Genomic DNA, 17,108 nt, shown 5'->3' with positions numbered 1-17,108 from the left:
AAAATGATAAAGAAGTTCTTCTAGGTAACTTGCTGCAGCTTCTGCATCAGCATTTGCTGCTTCACCTTGCACTTTTATGTTACATAGATGGCCTCTTTCCTTAAACCTCATGAACCAACCTCTATTTGGCTTCAAACCTTTTTTCTGCAGCTTCCTCACCTCTCTCAGCCCTCATATAATTGAACAGAATTAGGGTCTTGCTCTGGATTAGGCTTTGGCTTAAGGGAATGTTATGGCTGGTTTGATCTTCTATTCAGGCCATTAAAACTTTCTCCATACCAGCAATAAGACTTTCACTTTCTTATCATCTGGATGTTCACTGGAGTAGCACTTTGCATTTCCTTCAAGAACTTTTCCTTTGCATTTACAACCTAACTGGCACAAGAGGCTTCTCTTTCAACATGCCTTCCTCCCTAACTTTAATCACTTCTAGCTTTTGATTTAAAGTGAGAGATGTGTGACTCCTCCTTTCACTTGAACACTTAGAGGCCATCATAGGACTAACTGGCCTAATTTCAATATTTAGGGTCTCAGGAAATAGGGAACCCTGAGGAGCAGGAAAGAGATGCGGAAACAACCATTCGGTGGAGCAGTCAGAACACACACATTTATTGATCAAGTTCACCATCCTATATGGGCACAGTTTGAGGTGCCCCAAAACAATTACAATAGTAACATCAAAGATCACCATAACAGATATAATAATGATAAAAAGTTTGAAATACTGTGAGAATTACCAAAATGTGACCCAGAGACATGAAGTAAGCACACGCCGGCTGGAAAAATGGCACTGATACAGAATTCTGAATACAGGGTTGCCACAAACCTTCAATCTGTTAAAAAAAAAAAAAAAAATGCAGTTATTTGCAAAACACAAAAAAATGAGGTATGCCTGTATTACACTGAAAGTGCCTTATGTTCTCTCTTCTCCATAAAAAAGGGAATTAGGATACTTAATGGATAATGCTGCATGGCTGTGGATTATGCCAAAAAACGCAATCCAGAACTCTAATCAAAGTACCCATCTACAAACAAAAACCTTGACCCTATAGGGAAAAAGTGAAGGAATGTATATTCTAGTTAAAATTAAAAAATGTTATTTTTTATGATTCCTTGTAACCAGCATTTTCAAGTACCTACTCAATATATCACATAGAGGATCTTAATACGTAGCTATCTCAAAATTTACAGAATTATTGTGAAGACTGAAAAAAAATGCACTTAAGTACAGTGTGTGAATCTTAGTAAGTATTCAATTAAAACCTGTTTAGGTCAGGCATGGTGGCTCATGCCTGTAATCCCAGCACTTTGGGAGGCCAAGGTGGGCGGATCACCCAAGGTCAGGAGCTCCAGACCAGCCTGGCCAAAATGGTGAAACCTCATCTTGATTAGCCGGGCATGAAAGCGGGAGCCTGTAATCCCAGCTACTCAGGAGGCTGAGGCAGGAAAATCACCTGAACTTGGGAGGTGGAGGTTGCAGTGAGCCGAGATCGCACCACCGCACTCCAGCCTGGGTGACAAGAGCAAGACTCCATCTCTAAATAAATAAATAAATAGGCCGGGCGCGGTGGCTCATGCCTGTAATCCCAGCACTTTGGAAGGCCGAGGCGGGCGGATCACGAGGTCAGGAGATCGAGACCATCCTGGCTAACACGGTGAAACCCCGTCTCTACCAAAAATACAAAAAATTAGCCAGGCGTGGTGTCGGGCACCTGTAGTCCCAGCTACTTGGGAGGCTGAGGCAGGAGAATGGCGTGAACCTGGGAAGCGGAGCTTTCAGTGAGCGGAGACGGCGCCACTGCACTCCAGCCTGGGGGACAGAGCAAGACTCCGTCTCAAAAATAAATAAATAAATAAATAAACTTCTGTTTTACTTTAAGAGTTTTGGGGGGGGTGAGTGTGTGTGTGTGTGTGTGTGTGTGTGTGTGTGTGTGTGTGTGTTTTAAGATGAGGCCTTACTATGTTTCCCAGGCTAGTGTTGAACTCCTGGGTTCAAGTGATCCTTCCACCTCAGCCTCTCAAGTAGCTGGGACCACAGGTGCATGTCACCATGCCTGGCAGGTTTTGATGTCTTCTGTTGTTACCATAATGATCTGCTGCTCTAACAACATAGTATTGCTGTCTCCCAAAACACACAGAAAAGTAAAAGATGCACAATTTTCTTGTTGTTTTGTTATTTTTGTATTCATATATGTTACACATACAGACTTCAGACATTATTAGCCATATAAATTCCTAAACAGCCATCAAAAAACGTCAAGGCCAATACTCCTGAGAGTTCCAGGAGACTGTAGTCTCCCAGGGGTATACTTAACTATAAAGATAAGATTACAGTAATGTATTAACATGTCAGCACGACTAGGCACTTGAAAGTGACAACATAGGAAAAATGAATGAGGTGCTGACATGGTACCAGTGGAGGGAGCAGCAGCTCTTTGAACAGGGAGCAGACAGGAAGAAAGTTGAGAATCCAAATTGAGGAGAGTAACTAGGAGATAATGATAAAGACCAAAGAGAAGCAATGTAGAAACTGGCAATCATTTTGTAGGTAAACCTGCAAGCTAAAGAGAAGGATGTGGTGATTCAGCCTCTAGCTCAGAACTGTGGAACACTGGCACAGATATTAAAAAGCTTTTCCAGGCCGGGTGCAGTGGCTCAGACTTGTAATCCCAGCACTCTGGGAGGCCAAAGCGGGCAGATCACAAGATCAGGAGATCGAGACCATCCTGGCTAACATGGTGAAACCCCATCTCTACTAAAAATACAAAAAATTAGCTGGGCATGGTGGCGGGCGCCTGTAGTCCCAGCTACTCAGGAGGCTGAGGCAGGAGAATGGCATGAACCCGGGAGGCGGAGGTTGCAGTGAGCCGAGATCGCGCCACTGCACTCTAGCCTGGGCGACAGAGCAAGACTCTGTCAAAAAAAAAAAAAAAAGAAAAAGAAAAAAAAAGAAAAGCTTTTCCAATTAATTAAAAGTAATATCACATTTTTTAAAGTTCATGTCTTAGGACATTATAATCAATTTTACTCTTCATGAAAAAACTGTTACATAAAGAAATGCACTCTAAAACCACAACAGTGAAGTACCTTTCTCACCTAGTAAGTTGGGGGAAGGAGAAAACAGCACTAATACCCAATCTAAAAGAATACAGTGAAACAGTACTAGTAATACTATCCTTTTGAGAAGCAATTTAACCACATTTCAAGACTAAAAAACTCTCATATCCTTTGACTCAAAAATCATACCTGGGAACCTACCTTAAGGAAATAACTAGAAATATGAAGAAATCCATATACTCAAAGGTGTTTTCTGCAATATTTCTCTTTTTAAGCTTAATTTATTTTTTTATATTTTGCAACATTTCTTATGATAGCAAAAACTAAATATGATGGATGGTGACACGGAAAATACTTAATATAAAGTTTGTAAAAAGTAGCAAACAAAATTGAGCATATACTGTAAGTGATAGAAGATGTATATGAAAAAGGCTATAAAAAGCTCCAAAATTGACTGTATTAGTGATAGAATTAAGAATTTTTTTCTATTTTTGTAAACTTTCTGAGATTTCACTTTATGAATTAAAACAAATTACATTTTTAAAACATCAATCTCCAAAGATTACATACTACATGACTTCATGCAACATTCTCAAAATGACAAAACTAGTGGTTGGGGGGCACGGGGCATTGTAACTACAAAGAGGCAGCACTAAGGAGTGCTTTCATGGTGATGGAACAATTCTGTATCTTGATTGTGGTACTGTTTCCACAAAACTACACATGGGATAAAATTACACAGAACTATATATACACATGCACGCACAAGGAAGTCCAGGTTGAAAAATGGTGAAATCTGTATACCATATGTTGTCTCATTAACAGTAATGTATTGATGTCAATTTTTTTGTGTTCATAAATGACATCTATGTAAGATGTTTTTGTTGGGAAAACTAAGTGAAGGTATGCAGGACTATTATTTTCCAACTTCCTGTGAGTCTACTTCAAAATAAAATGTTAAAATAATACATGCACTAGCATGTATAATATTAAACTTTTCTGAGAGTGGGAGATGTGGGAATGTAAAATGAGCCCTGTAACATGTAGCTTTCAAGGCACTAACCTACCAACTATTCACAAAACCCCACAGAAGGCAAATGGCAGTCTAGATTGAATGTAATTTACTTAAGTCAGGTTTTAATAAAAGGCTTCAATTTAAATGAAAATATCAGTCAATTTTCAGAACATGCTTAAAAGAATAGTTTTGAACCTCAAAGCCTATACTTACATAATTTATTAAGCAAGAGCCCTCAGAACTTTCTTCCTTGCCAGAAAACAGTTTCAACAGATATAAATGATATTTTCTTACATACATTCATTTTAAATATATAAATGACTACTACACACAAAAGATATAAAAGCTTATTACCTCTGGACTGTGCTCCATGACAGCAATCACATCTGTCTTAATTAAACATTTTAACACAATGCCTAATATAGTAGGCTCCCAATAACTATCTACTGACTCAGTCAGTCAATGGATGAATTCACATTTTAACCAAGGTTCAATGCCCAAGTCTCTCCAGCTTTAACTGGGAATGGGAGGTAGAGGGTTAGGGGGAAAAAGGCCCAGCTTCTACCAATTTACCAGATCAAAGGATTATATTAACCAACACTCCCGTAATATCAATGTAAAAGTTTACCTTAGGAAAACCTTAAGTCACCTCCTCTAATCACTCATATCTTAAAGGATTGTTTAATAAAAAGAAATGATCTGGTATCAAAAAATCTGCCTCACTAATCTTTGTCACCTAATGCTTTAGAATTTCCTTTGCTATGTGCAACTCTATTGACTTCTTGATCTAACAAACCTTAGCTAGAGTTATGCAAAGTATCAAAAACCTCTTCTACACAAGCCTTAAACTCTCAACAATTATACATATACAATTATATATACTTATACATTACACACATATATATAGAAAGCACTATACAAATATAAGGTATATTATTACTACACTTAGTTTTCACTAAGGAAAAAAAAAAACCATAAAACACTAAGGTACCTCTAAGCAGACTGCTTGTTACAAGGAAAAATAGTAACTATAGAGTAGAAGAACCAGACTATATCTTGACCGAAGTTAAAATCACTAATGAGGGGCAAGTGGGCATTATGTATCTCCAGATGTGATAATCTGAGAGGAAAACATCACTTTTGTAACATTCTGACTAAACATAACCTGACTACAATCAAAAAGCTAATCAGATCAAATCAGACAAGCCCAAATTGAAAAACCTTCCATAAAATAAATGACCTATACTCTTCAATTGCATGAAAGACAAAGAACTGCTGAGGAACTCTCCCCAAATTAAAGGAGACTAAAATAAAATATGTGATCAAATTACCAAAATGGGAATGTAAAGTGTAAAGTACCGTATCAACGTTAAATTTCTCGGGCCAGGTTTGGTGGCTTATGCCTGTAATTCCAACACTTTGGGAGGCCGAGACAGGATAGCTTGAGCCCAAGAGTTTGAGACCAGCCTGGTCAGCCTGGTCAACATAGTGAGACACCATCTCTACAAAAATCTTTAAAAAAAAAATCAGCTGGGCATTGGTTGGGCCTGCCTGTAGTTCCAGCTACAAGAGAGGCATGAGTATCTCTTGAGCCTAGGAGTTCAAGGTTGTAATGAGTTGTGATTGTGCCACTGCACTCCAGCCTGGATAACAGGAAGAGACTTTATCTCAAAAAAAAAAAAAAAAAATTCTGGAATTTGGACTTTCATGATGGTACTGTGATTATCTTAAGAGAATACTCTTATTCTTAGGAAATACACCCTGAGGTAAAAGGCATACAACCTACTCTTCAATGGTTCACAAAAAAATAAATGTGTGTATGCAAAAAGAAAAATATGGCAAAATATTAAAAATTAGTGAATATGGATAAAGGGTATACAGAGGTCTACTGCACTATTCTTGCAATTTTCCTGTAAGTTTGAAATTATTTCAAAATAAAACGTTTAAGAAAATAGGACATTATTCTCCAGGCGTTTACTTATAAGCTCTAAGGAATAAAATTTTTAAGTACTACTAAAAATCACTCTGCAAAACTAACATAAAGTTACGAGAACTTCACAGTCAAAAATTACAAGACAAGAAGGCGTGGCACCATAAGCAACAGCCAGCAGAAACAAACAGCAGAATCATGTCTGCAAAGACTTCAGATACTGGATTATCAGGCACAAAATGTAAAGTAAGTATATTTAATAGATTTTTAAGAAATAAAAGAAATATTGAGAATATAACCAAGAAAAGGAATAAGACTACCCAAAAAAAGGATGATAGTCTTAAGAAGGAACTGAATAAAATGTCTAGAAACAAAAATATATAGCAAATGAAATTTTTAAAAACTCAATGGCCAGGTGCAGTGGCACATGCCTGTGCTCCCAGATACTTGGGAAGCTGAGACAGGAAGATGGCTTGAGTTCAGAAATTTGAGGTTGTAGTGTGCTATGATCGCCACTATGAAGAGTCACTGCACTCCAGCCTGGGCAATATAGCAACACCCCATCTCTAACATAAATTTGTAAAATTCAAAGAACATGCTATAACATAGACTAACCTAGAAAACATGCTAAGTAAAATAAACCAGACACAAAAAGACAAATATTTTATGATTCCACTTACATGAAGTACCTAGAATAGTCAAATTTGTAGAGGCAGAAACTCAAATAGTGGTTGCCAGGAGCTAGAGAAAAGAGGAAATAAGGAATTACTGTCTAATGGGTACAAGTTTTGGTTCATGATGATGAAAAAGTTCTGGAGATCAGTAGTGGTGACAGATGCACAATGATGTGAATGCACTTAATGCCACCGAACTGTACACTTAAAAATGGTTAAATGGTAAATTCTATGTTATATGTATTTAACCATAATGAAAAAAAATGGGTATAATAGTTAAATAAAAAGTTTTTAAATTCAATAAACTGGTTGAACACAGCTGAAGAGAGAAGTAGCTAACTCCAAGAAAAGTATCCAGAACACAATACAATACACAAAGATAATGAAATGGACAATATAAAAGACAGGTTAAGAGACACGGAGGTAGAGTAAGAAGATCTAACATACTTCAAATACAAGTTCCAAACAGAAAATATGGAAGACAAAATTTAAGAAAAAGGCCAAAAATTCTCCAAAATTGTTGAAAGACACTAATCTTCAGATTTGAAAACCCAGTTAATACCAAGCACGATAAATAAAAAGAAATCAACTTCCAAACATAAAAATGAAAATGCAGATCACCAAGGACAAAGTAGCAGTTCTAAAACTAGCCATAAAGAAACAACAGATTAGGCCAGGCACAGTGGCTTGCACCTGTAATCCCAGCATTTTGGGAGGCTGAGGCAGGTGGATCGTGAGGTCAGGAGATGGAGACCGTCCTAGCCAACATAGTGAAACCCCATCTCTACTGAAAATACAAAAATTAGCCAGGCGTGGTGGTACACACCTGTAATTCCAGCTACTCAGGAGGCTGAGGCAGGAGAATTGCTTGAACCCGGGAGGCAGAGGCTGCAGGGAGCTGAGATCGCGCCACTGCACTCCAGCCTGGCAACAGAGCAAGACTGGTCTCAAAAAAAAAGAAAAAAGAAACAACAGATTAACTGTAAAGGACTGTCAATCACACTGTGTATTTTTCAACAGCAATAAAAGCCAGAAGATAATGAAATAAAATCTATAATGAACAAAGAAAAAACAACTGCTGATCTAGAATATATATTCAGGAAAACCAGTTTCAGGAATGAGACTAAGAAAAAGTTATTTTCCAACAAAAAGTTTTCCAACACACCCTCCCTAGGGAAAATTCTAAAAGATGCACTTCACACAAAGAAAAATGGTCCTAGATCAGAGGTCTCAGATGCAAATGAGAATAAGCAGACATCTGCAAATACAATGTATAGGCAAATCAAAGTAACAGTGTTTAAAACAAAAGTATCTCATTTGCTGGAGGTCAGGGAGAACTAAAATAAAGTTACACAGAGTTTAACTTCCAAACTTCAAGACAGAGGGAAATGTTAAAAAAAAAAAAAAAAAAAAAAGACATTCATATAAAATTAAAACGAAAAGCAAGGTAATGATTAATATAAAATTCAGATGGCGGATACTTAAAGAGTATGTCAGAGATCACAAGTAGTGAGAAACATGAACGGCCATCAAAGGTGCTGGCAGTGTTCTGTTTTTTAAAGTGGTTGGTCATACATGGTAGTTCATTATATAATTCTTTACACACACACACACACACACACACACACAGACACACATAATGATGTATGTCTTTGTAAGAATAAAAGTAAATTCTGAAAATCAATATAGAAGAAAAAAATTCAAAAATCTATGGCTCCTCCCCAAAAATTTAGAATACTTCACAAACACTGGTCTTCAAAATTCAAACAAAAAGATGAATTATTTCATTCAACAAATACTTACTGAGTGCCTAATCTGCCTACATGTGAGGTGAGAGGTGTCATGAAGATGTGTGATCTCTCTTCTCTCTCGTCTTCCTAACCTCATAGAGCTGCACTAGCACAGTAGCCACCAGCCGCATGTGGGTATTCATATTTAAATTGATTAAAATTAAATTCAATTAAAAATTTAGTTCTCCTATAACACTAGATATATTTTAAGTGCTCAGAAGCTATATAGGGGCCACCATATTGAACAGCATAGACATAGAACATTTCCATCATTTCAGAAAGCTCTTAGTACTACCATATTTTATTATGATAGAAATACATTGATAATTTTAAAATCTTAAATAGAAAAAAAAATTTTAACGGATTAAATCTCCCTTAAAAGTCATTTTATTTCTATGAAACTACAGCTTCTTAGTAGTATTTAAAACAGCTTGCTATTTATTAAAAATACATAGGGAGTATCAGAAATTGTTTACCATCTCCTATGTTCCAACAAAAACCATCAGACACAGGGTTTAAAAATAAATAAATAGCCGGGCGCGGTGGCTCACACCTGTAATTCCAGCACTTTGGGAGGCCGAGGTGGGCGGATCACAAGGTCAGGAGATCGAGACCATCCTGGCTAACATGGTGAAACCCCGTCTCTACTAAAAAATACAAAAAATTAGCCGGGCGTGGTGGTGGGCGCCTGTAGTCCCAGCTATTCGGGAGGCTGAGGCAGGAGAATGGCGTGAACCCAGAAGGCGGAGCTTGCAGTGAGCCAGGATCATGCCACTGCACTCCAGCCTGGGCAACAGAGCGAGACTCTGTCTCAAAAAAAAAAAATAAAAATAAATAAATAAATAAGCTACTATTAAATATTTAAGCACAGTACTACTAACCAGTGATAAAGCCATGTCATAGGGATATAAAAAGCCACAGGATGAACACTGCACTCTCTCTTAGGAGCATCAATTTTAGTTAAGAGTATTTTAGGCCGGGCGCGGTGGCTCACGCCTGTAATCCCAGCACTTTGGGAGGCCGAGGCGGGCAGATCACGAGGTCAGGAGATCGAGACCATCTTGGCTAACACGGTGAAACCCCGCTTCTACTAAAAATACAAAAAATTAGCCAGGCGTGTTGGCGGACGCCTGTAGTCCCAGCTACTGGGGAGGCTGAGGCAGGAGAATGGCGTGAACCCAGGAGAGGCGGAGCTTGCAGTGAGCTGAGATCGCGCCACTGCACTCCAACCTGGGGGACACAGCGAGACTCGTCTCAAACAAACAAACAAACAAAAAAAGAGTATTTTAAAATACTGTCAACATGCATGTAAGATAGCAAAATGCAACATTTATATAAATTTTAAAATATAAAACCCTACAGGCATCAAAAACTTCAATTTATAGCAGGCACACTTTGGGCTGCATTCCTAGACTTCTGAGGGTACTATTCATCCACATTTCTGCCATTGGGAGTATTTTAAGAGAAAAATTTAAGCACTGTTAAAATAAATGAATTAAACATTTTTTATTTACCAGCAACAATGATACACAACATAACTCTATAAACCCATATCATTTTAATATCTAAAGCAGCAAACCCACAGTTTTCTTTAAAATTAACAGAGGGTCCAAGCTATTTCTACTTAACCTGAACATTTTGCTTTGGACATTCTAATAGAATTTAAATATTTCTATAGCATTCCCAACTTTTAAAATTACCCAACCAAAAACACTCAAAAGAAACAAATGTTGAGCCTTAATTTAACAGTCACCTAGGCTAGGTTTGCACCTTAAGTTCCCCACCCCCACACCCCCCCGTCCCTCCCCCACAGCCGCCTGCCCACCCAAGTGAACCAGGGAGTCAATAAGCTCCTCATCTAGACAACTGATGCAATTTCAATAAGCACTTATGTTCATAATTGGTTTGTGTCCCCAGGAGGACTTCTGTGACTCCACTTACATAACCCATTACGCACAGTGCTGCACTATTCTTTCTCTAGAAAGCATTTTGAATACTGATATTTGTACAAGGTTTACTTGCTGTATTAATAAAAAGGCTTTTCTTGCTCTATCTTTCCTGCAGAAGAAGTGAAATGGAAAGCCAATTTCTGCTGCTTCACTATGTCAAAGGCGAGTTATTTATCTTGTTGGCTAATCAACAGAGTAATAACTTAAAGCAGCACCCCCAGGCAGCGCCCACAGTTCAACAGTTTTCTCCAGAGGCTCTGGTTGAGAAACACAGTCTTAAACAAGTAATTTAGAGCCACTTGTGTGAACTCAACTGAAAACAGTCTGAACTGCTCCTTGAAATATGTTATAAGTATTGACTGTGAATCTTGACAAAATTAAATTCAATGGTGGCGAGAATCACAATACGTCCTCTGTAGGCTAACACAAGGGCAGAATGTACCCCAAACCTTCTTTAATATGCATAAATATGTGGATGAATAGTCTCCTCCAATCCCTCAGATTCTGTTTAAGCCAAGATTTTCGGATTTCACAGAACCATAATCTTTAAAAAGGGGCACGAGGAAGCAGAGGGTGACCAGCATAGGGTTGCCAACTTTTATTCTGCCAAGAACATTTAAAAAACAAAAACAAAAACTACCGATTACCCATCACCACTATTTCATAAAAGAACTAAGCGCCCATCGAAAATGGCAAAAGATAATTTTAGAAAAACATATCAATAGATTTAGCTTTAAAGAAGCCAACTACATTCTCCTTTCACTCAAAGGAAAATTCTGTCATGAACTGACACTACTCCACAGTCCAGCACTTCGGGAGCCACAAGCTTAAGTGGCTAGCTCCCACTGAGAAAAGGAAAGTGATGATACGTAATGCCCAAACCAAATATTAACCTATTCAATAATGAGGAAATGTAAGCTTAGAGAAGTTTAGGGACTCTCCCAAGGTTGAACACCAAGGATTTTGACACGGGTCTATCTAATTCTAGAGTCAGAGGTCCCAGCCATCATCCTAAGTTTCCTCTAATATTCTTCCAATGGTATAACAATCCACCCTCATCTAGTCACCTTTGTGACCAATGACAACCAAGGAATTTCCAAGACAGCTGGAGGGAGTGAGGGGTGTACTCCCTGGCCATCATTTAGACTGAAGCTAAATGGAACTCCTGACCTTTGCCTCATTAATACCAGGCTTACTGAAACTAAGCCAAACAGCCCAGACAAAGCACACACAAAACCCCCTGCCTCCAACAACACTGACACAGGACTCTTTCGACATTCCCAAGTGCCTGTGATATAGTGGAAAACATATTCCTGAAAAACAAAAGGAATGTATTAATTCTCAAGAAGGAAATAAACACTTCCATGGTAACTCAGTCTAAAAATAATAAACTTGCCCTCAAAAAGTTACAACTCTAAGCCTCATTCCGCAAACTATTATAATCTTTTACACATTAATACTCAAGTTCCCCCATTTAAATACCTAAACAGAAAACCACACAAAATTCTATAAATTTACAGTTCTTAAACAGTTTCCAAAATAAAACATGTAACTTTCATATGTATTATCATATAATGGATAAAAGTATGTTATTCTATCCCTCTAATATAATCCAAACATTACAAGCCAAAACTAATCATGTTAATCAAAAGAACTTATAGAGTTGGAAGAAAAATATGTAATTAAATGCCATTTTCTATAAAAAGCAATATTAACAGGCTTAATGAGATGTAAATATTATCTTTGAATATTCAGAGGTTCTTGATTTTGAAACCAAAATCGATGTCATACACATAAATAAGTGAAATACTGTATCAGAGATTTGCTTCCAACTCCTCACATACCACTTGCCAAACAAATGTCCAAAAGAAACAAGCTAATATAGCTTTTAAGTAACCAAATCTGACACTCTGGATGAAATGAGTCTGAAGTAGTCTGTCCTCCCTGAAATAGGGTAAAGATAGCATAGTATTCTTCCTACCCAGGGCAAGAAAACTGTATTTCCCAATTGGATTTTTAATGATCAGATTCTTTCTACTCCGTATGAACCTACAGTGTGAAGAAGCAGTAGACATACTATCAAATTCTTTACCCACTGCATAAAATAAATCACTTAGTGTATTTCCTTCTGTTTTAAACAGATGCCATTTAAAACAGAAGTTTTTTATTTTCTTTCCCCTCTACATTCTCCCTTGGCACTTTCATCTTCTTACACAGATTCAACCAGTACACCTATTTGTATTATTCACTAAACCCATGTTTAATATATGCCTAGTCCTGACCTCTCCCCTTAACCACAAATCCACATTTCCAAAAGCCTTTGGACATTTCCAGAGTTTGGCAAGTATACAAAAAAGTCAACAAATCCAAAACTGATCTCATTACGTACCTCCTTGCCCGTATTTCTAGTAAGAGTACCACCGTCAACATCTCTGACACTTAAAACGTGTAATCTTCAGCTGGGCGCGGTGGCTCACGCCTGTAATCCCAGCACTTTGGGAGGCTGAGGCAGGCGGATCACGAGGTCAAGAGATCGAGACCATCCTGGTCAACGTGATGAAACCCCGTCTCTACTAAAAATACAAAAGTTAGCTGGGCGTGGTGGTGAGCACCTGTAGTCCCAGCTATTCGGGAAGCTGAAGCAGGACAATCACTTGAACCCAGGAGGCGGAGGATGCAGTGAGCCAAGATCACACCACCGCACTCCAGCCTGGCAACAAAGCTAGACTCTGTCTCAAAAACAAAAGTGTAATCTTCACCTTCCATCTCCTCCAAACCTGCTCCAAAAATCCCCTCCTCCTCGCCACCCACCTACGACATTGAGGTCCTGCAGAGCCTTCACTCTAATTCCATTACCACTGCCCTTGCCCAGTATTTATACTACATTGAAAGTCAGCTTTCCACATCAAATCATTCTGCACACTACTCTACTAGACCTTGGTAACTTCTCATTACCTCCCAAACGTCGAACTTTTTTTCCCCAAATGTCAAACTTCTAAAAGCAGCACTTAAACATGCTCCACAATCCTGCCCCCACTTAAAATTCAAACCTCATCTCTAATTCCCAAAAATGAACAGTATATTCCAGGTAATCTGGTCCACTAACTTTTCTCCAAGTACACAATGAACTTTCCCACCTCCACACTTCTGCTCACATCATTCTCTTTATTTGAAAGGCCTTCTTCACCCACCTACTCCCAATCCATAAATCTTTGTCTTAGAAAAGTCTTATTCTCTGTAACATTAAACTCAGGTTACCAGTTTATTGGGGAGCAACATGATGCAGTAGAAACACACAGGCTTTGGCACCAGACAGATTTGGATTCAAATTGGGGCTGTTACATGCTAGCCACATAGCCCAGGCAAGTAACTTAACATATTTGAGCCTCACTGTCCTCATTATTAAGGTACTTACATATTGCTGTGAAGCTAAGAAAATGCTGTAAACAGCAACTAGCATTAAGTCTGTTCAGTAAATGCTCAATAAACAGTAGCTTCTGAGCTATCTCCACAAATTTCCATTACTTAAGCTAAAAATGAACCCTTTCTTCTTTTGTATAATTTACTCCAAACTTTACCTCAAACCACCCATAAGTATTTACAAATGTTTATGTTGTAAATGTTTACACAAATCTTATATCCCCTTCTAGATTTCAAATTCCTAAAAACCAAAAGTTTAATCTTTATATCCTAAAATGCCTAGTATAGTGCTTTTCATGAAGCACTCAACACCCATCGCCAATGTTAAGTCCCAATTACAAAAAAAATTGTTAGTATGCCTAAAGAATACAACTCAACTCTTCATGATTTCAGAAATTATTACCAAAACATGAAACTCAACTGTTATGGCTATACCTTTATTTGCTCCTTACATAGTTGCCTAACATAGCTTGATGCATAGCAAATGCTCAGTGTTTGTTGAATTGACTTGTATAATATAAAAATACAATCAGTATCTGATTTTCCCCAATCACCTTTCTCTGCTCTTAAAACTCTTGAAATATTTCCCTTAAAAATACATTGTCATACCTGCAAATCTGTAACTACATCTAACTTAACTATTTTTCCAGATTCTCTCAATTCCAATATTCCAATCTTATGCTCTAAATAATTAAGTACTTCACATGTGGAAGAATTTAGTTTCTATCTAAATTTAAAAGTTGTGCAAATATGCTGGGATGGTGGCTCACAACTGTAATCCCAGCACTTTGGAAGGCCGAGATGGGAGGATCACTTGAGCCCAGGAGTTCAAGACCAGCCTGGGCAACATAGTGAAACCTCAGCTCTACAAAAAAAAAAAAATTAGCCAGGTGTGGTGGTTGGTGCCTATAGTCCTAGCCACTCAGGAGTCTGAGACAGAAGGACTGCTTGAGTCCAGGAGTTGGAGGCTGCAGTGAGCTATGATGGTGCCATTGTGCTGCAGCCTGGGCAGCAGAATGAGGCTGTCTCGAAAAGAAAGAAAAAAGAAAAGAAAGGAAGAGGAAAAAGAAAAGTTGTGCAGCTAATCTCTCCACAATTTTTTCCAAGGACTTTAAAAATCATCTACCCTTTGCCTGTTCAAAATCAACAACCTTGAAATAAATTTTCCTTTGCATAGGAAAGCTCACTGAACTTGTCACTTCAGTCTATTTTTCCTGATTCATGATACCACCTCCCCTTTCAGGGGTGGGAGGAAAGAGAATGACATAAGTACCCAAAAAACTACAGTATAAATCCTAATCTACACACAAGATGAGAGGTGCAGATAGCGTCACTGGTTTCAAGAAGGTGATTTGTGAATACTTTACGCTGCAAAAACAGTGGCCATCTGCTAACAGCAATAATCTGCAGTAACTGCATTCCCTTATAAAAAGTTTTTAAATCACCATTTATTGTGGAAAACCCATATTTCCTACAAACCTTTCAGCAGTAAAGTTTATTACCTAAAATCTGTTCACTAAACCTACCTACATCACTTTCTCCCCTAGGAAATCCTCAGTTTATCCGAAGTAAACACTTCATGGAATAAGTTTAAACAAAACATCTCTGCCCACCTGTGTGAAACTCTGCATTGCAGCAACAATTTTAACAGTGTAAGGAATCTCTCAAGAAAATCCAAGAACAATTTTTCCTTAAGAAAAATGACAGTTCCAAATATGAAGGTAAACAAACTTTGGGAGAAAGGATATAACTGTCCAACTCTTTAAAATCAATTCGTACAGCCTCTGAATGAACTCATCATACAACTGTGACATCAGATAGCCAAAAGAATTAAGAGTGTAGATTAGAGAAAAGCATCTTTTTTTTTTAGTATGTCTGCAAAAAAAGGCGGGGGGAGGGGGTGTCTAAACTACTGATTTTCCTTAAGCAAGTTTTTTTTTTAAGTTTACTTCAACAACAGCTTCAGCAAGCTTTCAAGTGAGTAAAGATGATACAGAGCATGCTGGTGCCACAGCGACCTACGTATCCAGGACCGATTCCAAGCCCAGTCCAAATCGATCCCGGACAACCCTGAAGCAAATCTGGATGAAAAGCCCTGCAAAAGATCCCTGGCATTTACAGGCAGCGCCCCACCCTGGAGTGAAAAGACGACACCCCTGGGACCCGGGTTAATTACTGAGCCCAGGACAGACCCAGAGGAGGCGAAAAGTCGGGAACTGGAGCCCAAGATTGAGTCTGGTGTCCATCTACTACCCCAGGCCGGACACAGAATACCAAACTAGGGAGCGGCGAGGTTTGGGGCAGCACACATGAGGGGGGTCGGACGGACACAGGCCCAGCCCATCCCCACTCTCGAGTCCCAACAGCAACAACAGCTCCGGGAACCCCCTTCCTGGCTCCGCCCCGCCCACCCCATGGACCCACAGCCAGCTCTTCCCGTCCCGCTGACCCGGAGAAGTCCGCGGCGGTCGACAATCCCCTTCCCCGGACGCCGGCAGCCGAGCCCTCAGCCCGGATCCCGAAGCGGGCAGCGGGGGCACGAGAACGCCAGCTCTGACGCGGGCCCGCGGCCGTCCCAGTCCGTTTCCCTAGCCACTCACCGTCCGCCCAGGTGCTGAGAGGGAGCAGGGCGCGGGTCGGCGGGCGCGAACCCCCAGACTCCGACCCGCGCTGGAGCCCCTACTTGGAGCAGATCGAGTCTCAGCCGCTGTGCCTACAAGGCCTCTCTCCGGCCCGAATCCTGGAAAAGCACTTCCGGGGGAGCGGGGGAGGGAAGGGTTTTGGCACCGGAACTGCTCTCAGCCCGGAGCTGCCAGGGCCTCCAGGGCGGGGCGGGGCGGGGCCTCTCTCGCCGGGCGCCCACAAATCAGCCTCTGGGCTCCTAACTAACCCTTTCCGCCCCGCGCCTCCCCGATTCCCCGGCTACTGCTGCACCCTTTGCTTTAACTGCTGTTTGAGTTGTTTTACTCCAGCCAGCTAATTTTACAAATAAGGAAACCGAGGCTCGGAGAATTAGGTGCAAGAATCCAGTGCATACACCCGGCCTCCCGACTCCCTTCAGTGTACTCTACGCTCCAATCTGCCTCCTTTAAAAAATAATGATAATAGTTAACATTTATTGAACGCTTACTACGTGGTAGGCACTGTATTAAGTCCCTTCGGGTGCATTAACTTATTTAATCATCCCCAAACTCCTTGGGGTTGGTGCTATTATCTACGTCTTGCAGGGGAGAAAAACGGTCAAAGATACCAAACCCAATCTCACAAATGTTG

General features: G+C 39.6%; 1 protein-coding gene across 18 annotated transcripts in view; it reads right to left on the bottom strand.

The window, feature by feature from the left end:
• FRS2 (fibroblast growth factor receptor substrate 2) overlaps window positions 1–16,673 on the bottom strand; it is a 115,403-nt gene extending 98,730 nt beyond the window's left edge. For 5 of the 18 annotated variants that reach the window (XM_063786917.1, XM_054663392.2, XM_016924915.4 and 2 more), the window contains exons 1-2: window positions 16,436–16,673; window positions 738–833 (exon numbers count right to left, since the gene is read on the bottom strand). The gene's annotated coding sequence lies outside the window, so the exon portion shown is untranslated. The other 13 variants (XM_054663388.2, XM_063786920.1, XM_054663385.2 and 10 more) reach the window with 9 other exon arrangements.
• Window positions 16,674–17,108: the final 435 nt, after the last annotated feature.

The sequence above is a fragment of the Pan troglodytes genome, chromosome 10 (assembly GCF_028858775.2).
Source record: "Pan troglodytes isolate AG18354 chromosome 10, NHGRI_mPanTro3-v2.0_pri, whole genome shotgun sequence".
In the NCBI taxonomy this organism is placed as follows: Eukaryota; Metazoa; Chordata; class Mammalia; order Primates; family Hominidae; genus Pan; species Pan troglodytes.
Note: the sequence above shows the minus strand (reverse complement) of the source record. Positions and strands in the feature narration are given on the sequence as shown.